At 36.0% G+C, this 9,293-nt stretch overlaps 1 pseudogene across 1 annotated transcript; it reads right to left on the bottom strand.

Moving 5' to 3' along the window:
* Nucleotides 1–393: 393 nt before the first annotated feature.
* Nucleotides 394–6,551, bottom strand: LOC309612039 (large ribosomal subunit protein P2 pseudogene; annotated as a pseudogene). The gene has a single exon. The product of its transcript is annotated as a large ribosomal subunit protein P2 pseudogene (transcript).
* Between the last annotated feature and the right edge of the window lie 2,742 nt (nt 6,552–9,293).

Raw genomic sequence — 9,293 nt, forward strand, 5'->3', positions numbered from 1 at the left:
AAACCATTTCAAAAAGGGAAAGACAAATGTAAAATGTTTTCAAATAAAAAATGTAATAAAAGACTTGTATCCAGGGCTTCCCTGGTGGCGCAGTGGTTGAGAATCTGCCTGCCAATGCAGGGGAACGGGTTCGAGCCCTGGTCTGGGAGGATCCCACATGCCACGGAGCAACTAGGCCCGTGAGCCACAACTGCTGAGCCTGTGCGTCTGGAGCCTGTGCTTCACAACAGGAGAGGCTGCGACAGTGAGAGGCCCACACACCACGATGAAGAGTGGCCCCCGCTCGCCACAACTAGAGAAAGCCCTCGCACAGAAACGAAGACCCAACACAGCCAAAAATAAAAATAAATAAAAATTAATTAATTAATTTAAAAAAAGAAAAGTCTTAAAAAAAAAAAAAAAAAAAAAAAAGACTTGTATCCAGAATTCAAGAACTCTTTAAACTCAATAATAGGCAAACAAACAATTCAATTAAAATTTGATCAAAAGACTTGAAAGACATTTCAGGAAAGTAGATACACAAAAGACTAATAAACATACGGTAAATATGATCAAAAGCAGTAGTTATTAGAGAAATGCAAATTACAACCACAATTAGATACTACTTCATACCCACTAGGATGACTATAAACAAAAGATAATACCAAGTTTGGTGAAGATGTGGAAAAACAGGAACCAATGGTGGGACTTTAAAATGGTTCAGACACTTTGGAAAAACGTTTCAAAGTTAAAAATAAACTGACCATATAGCTCAATAATTTTATTAGTAAGAATCCTCTGAAGAGAAATGAAAACACTCATCTACACAGTAAGTCCCCTACATACGAACCTTCAAGTTGTGAACTTTCAAAGGTGCCTTCTCATGTCCAATTACATAAGCTAGTTCACATGTCTGTCATACATTGTCATGTGCGTGCATCCTCTACAAGTGGTTGTGCTTTTGTGTACTTTACTGTACAGTACTATATAGAGTACAGTAGTACAGTATCTTTATTTCAAGCCCAGGATGTCCAGAAGCAAGCATCAAAGCAGCAGTATATAGCCGATTGTGCTGGTTGGGTACCTAGGCTAACTTTGTTGGACTTACGAACAAATTGGATTTACGAATGCTCTCAGAACACACCTGGTTTTTATGTAAGGAACTTACTGTATTCTTTTGGCATTTACTTTTGTTTGCTCAATACTATCTTATTAAGATTAATTCTTTTGTTTGTGTAGCTGTGTAGTTGTAATTCATATAATTTTACTATTGTGTAATAATCTATTGCAAAAAAATTTACTTAATTATACTCCTATTAATGATTTTTGCTATTATGAAAAATACTGTCATGTTCATTCTTACATCTCCTAATATATATTTGTGATTTTTCTTTTGCATATATAAGAATTTCAGGACATTTTGATGTATGTTACCAGACACCTGGTATTCCTTGATACTGTTGTGAATGATATATTTTTAATAGTCCATAATATACATTAGAGATCACTCTTTGTGTTGTACAATTTTATGGGTTTTAACAAATGTAGAATGTCATGTATCCATCATTACAATATCACACAAAATACTTTCATTCCCTAAAAATCTCCTGTACTCCACTTATACAACCCTCTCTCCACTTTTGCTTGAATCCCTGGCAACCACTGACCTTTTTACTGTCCCTATAGTTTTGCCTTTTCCAAAATGCCATATAAATGGAAACATATAGTATGTAGCTTTTTTGGACTGACCATTCAAAATGTTTTTATTTTTTCTTTTTCTCTTGATTAATATTGCCAGAATTTAGTCTATTTTATTAGTATTTTCAAAGATCTAATTTTTAGCTTTATTGATCTCAAAACTTCATCAATTTCTGGTCTTATATTATCTCTTTCCTTCTAATTTCTTTGGGTTTATTTTGTTGTTTATTCTAACTTCTTAAGTTGGATCTTAACTTATTAATGTTTAGATTGTATTATTTTCTTATACAAGTACATAATGCTACAAAATTTCCTCAATTTACAATGTGTCAACTATACCACTTTAGGTGTAGTCCACAAGTTTTGATACATAATGTGTCATTATTAAGCAGTTCTAGATAATTATATCTTCTCATGAGTTATTTAGATACATTTTTGTTTGGATTTTAAAATGTGTGGAAAATTTTTACTTTTTGTAATTTTTAACTAATTTGCATTATGATCAAGAAATAGTCTGTTTTATACCTATTCTTTGAAATTTGTGGAGGCTTGCTCTATATTATTTTTTATTTTTTAAATTTAAAACATTATTTATTTATTTTTAATTTTTATTGAAGTATAGTTGATTTATAATGTTGTATTAGTTTCAAGTGTACAGCAAGTGAATCAGTTATACATATACATATATCCTTGACAAGCAGATTTTTTTCTCAAGTATTTAAGTTCAGCATTCTACATATATCCATGTAGAAGTCAAGCTTCATAATTGTGTTTAGATCATATATATGCTTATTTATGTGCTATCTGATTGATCTATTAATAAGTGAGAAAGTCACATTGAAGTTTCCCACTCTGATGATGGATGTATCTATTTATAAATGTTGCTCTATCATTTTATTGTATAATATACATGAAACCACTTTTTAGTTGTACATATGTTTAAAATTTTATATCTTCCATTATGGTGAATGGAAACTTCAGCAATAAGAAACTTCTCTATTCCTAGTAAAGATTTTTTAATTTAAAGACCATTTTGTCTAATATTAAAGTAGCTGTACTAGCATTTTTTTTTTCTTTAGAACTTGGTTATCTCTTTTTGCACCCTTTTAATTTCAACCTTTTACATTATTTTGGTTTAAGTGCGTCTCTTCTGTACAGATTTAAAAAAAAAAAAACCTGATAATCTCTGTCTTTTACTTGGTGAGTTTATTCTTCTTCTATTTATTGAAATTCTTAATATAATATTTGAATTTATTTCTATTATCTTTGTTTATTGTTCAATGGCCCTACCTTTTCTTTGTTTCTTATAATTACTTTTTTGTAAGAATTGATGTACATGTCTTTGCCCTCAGACACAAATTTTTGCATGCTATTTATTTCCCCTTTTCTCAAATTCTAGACTATTAATATTATACAGAATTTTAATTCTGCATTATTATGTAAATACTTTTTTGGTATTTTAATTTTTTTGAGAATTACAAACAATTATTGTCTTTATAGTAGTAATATATAATATATAGAGATTTCTCTTACATCATCTTCTTGATTTGTTTCTCCTCTTTTAACATTTCCTCCAAAATGTTTTCAATGAAGTAACTATGTGTCAAATCTTCTGAAGTCTTTATCTAAGAGGTTTATCTACCCTGTTAACACACACACAAACACGCAACACAAACATAAATAAATATATATATTCTCTCATTTGAACAGCAATTTGGCAAGATATAAAATTCTAGATTCAAAATTATTTGCATTTAGTGGAGAGGGATAAATTGGGAATTGGGATTAACAGATATACACTACTATATATAAAATAGATAGCCAACAAGGACCTACTATATAGCACAGGGGATTATATTCAGTGTCTTGTAATAACCTATAATGGAAAAGAATCTGAAAAAGAGAATATATATATATATATATATATATGTCACTTTGATGTATACCTGAAATATTGTAAATCAACTATACTTCAACAAAACAAACAAAATTATTTACCTTTAATTCTTTAAAAATATTCCTTTATTGATTTCTCAACTCCAGTATTGCAGTTAAGAAGACTGAGGTCAATAAATCTTTCCCTTTGAATATGATGTTCTCTTTTTTTGTTTTTCCGGAGATTTTAGAACCTTCTATTTATCTTTGATTTTCTTAAATTTTCCTATAAAATGGCTTTTCATCTCTCTTTTGACATTCTATAGAGTTTTCCAGTCATATGTTTCTTTCCTTCCTTCCTTCCTTCCTGTTATTCTGGGGAATTTAGCTCAATTATTCCCCCCAATATTTTCTTCTATTGGATGTTTTTTCCTTCTGTGATTCCTATTATTCAGACACTGGCACTTAAAATTTTTATCAGTTTTTGCCTTTCCTGCTTTTTTCTGGAATAAGTCCTTAACACGATATTCCCACCCAGTAATTTGTTCTTTTGCTGTATTCACTTTTTTTCTTTACCAGTGTATTTACTCATAGGTAGCCCAACTGCAAGATTAAGGGCATAGTCCTCCAGACTGCCAAGTCAGCCCAGGATTTCTGACACTAGTTGCAAGTTTATGTGTCCCCAGGGATACCCTCACTTCACACTACCTAGTTATAAATTCAAGGGTCACCATGGACTTCCCCAGATTCAATAATTTGCTAGAATGACTTACAAAACTCAGGAAAGTGTTGTAGTTATGATTATAGTTTTATTATAGCAAAAAGATAGCAAACCAGAACTGGACAAAGGAAGAGATGCAGAGGGTGGAATCTGGGACTAGGACTAGGCTCCCAAATGCAAAACTTCTGTGTCCTTAGGGCTCATTACCCTTCTGACTTTGATATGTGGCAATACGCAGAGTACTGCCAGCCTAGGAAGCTCAGCCCAGTGTCAGTGTCCAAAGTATTTATTGAGGCTTCATTACATAACAATTATTGATTGAGTTATTGCCCATACAATTGAACTCAATCTCCAGCCCCACCCCCACCCCCCCACCCCGCCCCAAGGTTGGGCTGATTTCATGTGGCTCAAACTCCAACCCTCTAATCGCGCAAGGTTGGTCTTTCTGCTCTGGGCAGCCCTCACCCTGAGTCATCTTATTAGCATAAGCTTTCAGTTTCAAGGGGACTATCAGGACACACAAAGACACTTCCATCATTTGGGGAATTCCAAGCATTTACAGGTTATTTCCCAAAGACCAAATATCTCTTTGGGTAAAGTTAATTTTTTGCTATGCAGTATTGGTTCATTTTGAAAATTGTCTTTTCATACCCAATATTTCTAACTAGACATCTTAAATTATTTTTTAAAATTTTGTTTCATATCAATATTATAGATATTATATTTACTATAAAATTTCTTGTTCTGTTTTGTTTATTTTTGTTTTTATTTCCATTTCTCTAGAGGTGGGTCAAAAAAGATCTTGCTGTGATTTATGTCAAAGAGTGTTCTTCTTATGTTTTCCCCTAAGAGTTTTATAGTGTCCAGGCTTACATTTAGGTCTTTAATCCATTTTGAGTTTATTTTCATGTATGGTGTTAGGGAGTGTTCTAATTTCATTCTTTTACATGTAGCTGTCCAGTTTTCCCAGCATCACTTATTGAAGAGGCTGTCTTTTCTCCACTGTATATCCTTGCCTCCTTTGTCATAGATTAGCTGACCATATGTGTGTGGGTCTGTTTTGTTTAATATCTCTGCCTCTGAAGGTACCCATTATATAGTTCATTGTTTCTTTTGTTTTTTCAGCTTTATTGAGGTATAACTGGTATACAAAAAACTGCACATAATTAATTTATACAATTTGGTGGGTTTGGACAGATGAATACATTCACAGTACCACCACCACAATCAAGGGAATAAACCTATCCATCACCTCCAAAAGCTTCCTTGTATCCCCACCCCACCCCCTTTTTTGGTAAGAATACTTAACATGAGATCTACAGTTAATGAATTTTGGGGTGCAGAATGCCTTACTATTAATTGTAGGCACTGTGTTGTACAGCTGATCTCTGGAGCTTACTTCACTGTTTTCTTCTGAAGTGGTTGTACTTCTTTGTTGTCAAGGTCCGTGTTAAGATAAAGGGATGAACATCAGAACCCTTTTTTGTGACAACCCAGGTGAGTTCAAAGGAGAAGAAGGAAAGCTCTTGTGTGAAGAACTACAGAAAAGCACCGGTCATCACTCTTCCTCTACACTGAACAGCTCTTCAGGGAGTATTTTATTCTCGGCTGTTTCTCCTCACCCCGATGTTGGAGAGGAGACTTTCCCCACTGAGGTTTGAGAAGGAAGGGGAAGGGGACTGAATACCTGTACTACTTTTCACTGCTCCTCTCTGAGAGCTTCTGTGCAGCCATGCTGAGTTTTAAGGAGTGGGCATTGATGGTCTCAAGGCAACAGCTGGACTCAAAGGGCTTTTCCAATTTTTTTTTTTTTTTTTCTGTTTTGTTTTACACAAAAAGGGTTTCATTTGCAGGGGAGCGGGACTCTAGCCAAACGAGCCAAATCCCATGTCGTCATCTGACTCCTCCAACTCCTCCTTCTTCTCCTCTGCTGCGACTGGGGCAGAACCCGCAGCAAGAGCTGCAGTTCCTGGGGCAGCAGAGATGGCCACAGGCCTGCCAGAGGGCACGCTGGCCAGCTTGCGGATACCCTGGGCAATGACGTCCTCAATGTTCTTGCCGTTCAGCTCACTGATGACCTTGTTGAGCTGGTCGTCGTCCTCCTCGATGCCCAGGCTGTCCAGGATCTTCTTGATGTCCTTGGCGCTGGGAGAGGTATTGCCCCCAAGGGCGGCCAGCAGGTAGGAGGCGACGTAGTGCATCTTGGCGGCGGCAGAGAAGCCTCGCGCGTGCGACCTTGGCAGCATCAGGGACGGAAAGGGTCTTTTCCTAATTTAGCCTTCCTGATCCCACTGGCTGGACCCCATCTCCTATCTACACAATACTTCAAACAGCTCTCCCTCTCTCCAAGTGCTTCCCACAGTTGTCTCTTTTATTCCTCAGGTTTTTAAGTTTCAATAGTTCCCCCATCTACCATTGATCTTAGGAGAAGGAGCCAGCAGGCTGTGCTAATTCTGCTTCTTATTGTAATCAGAATCAAATACTAGTTTTTGACCCATATCACAAAGAAGAGGCATTATAGTTCAAGTTAAAGTGCTCAAGAATCTATCCTAATAAGGAGTTAAACCAGATTTCAAACTTCACTCAAATTCGAAGTCTGTGTTCTTTCTATTTCTCTGTCTCTAGGAGGGTTTAGACTAGACTGAATTTACCTTTTTGTGGTTTTGTAGCAATTAAGCCTTTTGTTTTTAAACCTACTCTCATTGCTACCTGAGGAAAAAGCAGTTGGTATGGGTTATGAAATGTCTGCAGAGTGGAGAACTGTCTACAACTTTACAAAAGAACAATTTTAATAATAAACAGCAACATTGCCCCCTCTGTGTTTTTCCACAGAGCAATTTCATTTCTGGTTTATTTGACCTTGAAACCTTGTGCCACCGCTTTGCACAATTAGCAGACTCTAAATGTATATTCAGGTCACATCTGTGCTGAATTGTTTTATTTATGTGGATTGATTGTGGATTACGACACAGCATCTCTACTTATTCAGGATAAGTGGAGTGCGGAGTTTTAAGGACAAACAGTGAACCAGCTGCAGAAAGGTCAAGAAGACAGAAGAGTGTAATATTACAACTTGATAATGTAAACTTCAAGAAAGGATTTTTATTAAACCATAAAAAACATCTGTACCATCTTAAGACTGAAAGTTCAGGCTTATTAAGCACTGACTGCGTAATGAATTTTGCATACAGTCATCATAAAACTCTCCTCCACCTGCCATCGTTTCTGAGGAGGGGCATTATTCCTAACCTGGGAAGTATTTCAAACTTTTTCTTAAATATCTTCTAATGGCCAGTAAGAGTTAATGAATATCTTCAGAGTAATAGCCTGAAGTAGCTATAGAAAATTCTGATAGAAAATTCAAAACACATTTTTTTAATAATCATACTTTTACTTTAAAAATGTATGCATTTTTGAACTGTCCTCCATACAATAGCCATGTTTGCTTTAAAAAGTGAAAATATAACTTATTGCCTCAATCCTGTGGTTTACTGAATTAGTAAACCTCTGTTCTACTGAATTAGAGTTTTAGAGATATGGACTCTGGCATATTTTTGCTAGAGCTGTGCAGATGTTTCTGATGGGTGGTCAAATTGAGAGCGATTGATCTAGGAAGATGGGTCTTAGCTGTCATGTGGCTTTGTACTCTCCTTGACATAGGAATGAGCAGCTCTTCTTGAGAAGTGAGGAACTGAACTCTGAAGATTGGATTCTATCCTCCAAATCTAGAGAGTCATTAAAGGTGTGGGGCTACAAGGACCAAACAGAAAATTGGTTAAAATTTCTGATGGGATTCTTATCAGCTGAAGAGTGTCGGATATCACAGCGCTGTGAGCAGACTGCAAAAACCCTGGCTAAGTCATTGATGATGCAAGTTGTAGCTTTGTCTAATACACCACTAAATTTTAAAGAAAATGCGTCACTTTTCGAAATTGCTTTCTCCAAAAGGTTTATGAAAGTGGCTTGGTCTACTGCTTATTCAGGTATATAAACAACAACAAAAATAATCCTCTTTGGCTCCGCGTTCAGGACCTCTGAAGTTTTGGTTAGCTCATTACCTCAGTCAACCGTGGGACCTACTTCATCTGGGCTCTTGCCTATGGCCAACAGGGGGAAGGAGAAGGGAAAAGAGCAGAAATGCCCACTAGAAAGTAACCTTTTCTAGGAGTATTCTCAGTAGCAGAAATTGTTGGTTTCCTTTGATTATTTATTCCCCAATCCTTTTTATTTTCCCAAATAGAACCATGATTTAAGTTCAGGTATCTACATGACTCTGGGTCAATTCTGATTAAAACTTGGTGGTTTTAGTCTCTTACTCTGTGATTTGTTTAGGATGGGCTTGTAATCCAGTTCTGGCCAGTAACCAAAAGGACAGGTCTCCTTAAGAGTTTCTGCTCTTGAGCAGGAGATTCCAGAGAACATTGTGCTTTCTCTCCTTCTGCTATTGTCTTGGATGTATGTAATGTTTTGAATTCCAGCAACCACCTTGCTCTGTGAATAGCGAGCCTGGAGGCGAAACTAGCTGTTGAAGAAGATAGAATGAAGAGACAGAAAGAAACACATTTTGCTTCTTGATGTCCTTGATGATACTGCTGAGTCTCTAAATCAATAAAATCTAGAGCCTTTCCTTGACACACACACACACACACACACACACACACACACACACACACACACACAATATTTTAGAGACCTTTAGGTTCACAGAAAAATGGAGCAGGAAGTACAGAGATTTCCCACCTAGCCCCTCTTCCCTCTCTCAACAGCTTTCTCCACTATCAACACTCCACACTAGAGTTGAACATTTACTACAGCCCATTACCCTATGTTGACACATTACTAACACCTAAAGTCTAAACTTTATATTAGGGTTTACTCTTGGTGTTGTACATTCTATGGGTTTTAACAAATGTATTATGATCTTTTTTTTTTTAATCAGTCATCAATTTTATAAACATCAGTGAATACATGTCAATCCCAATCGCCCAATTCAGCACACCATCATCCCCACCCCACCGCG

This window comes from Balaenoptera borealis, assembly GCF_965194805.1.
Source record: "Balaenoptera borealis genome assembly, chromosome: 15".
NCBI classification, from domain to species: domain Eukaryota; kingdom Metazoa; phylum Chordata; class Mammalia; order Artiodactyla; family Balaenopteridae; genus Balaenoptera; species Balaenoptera borealis.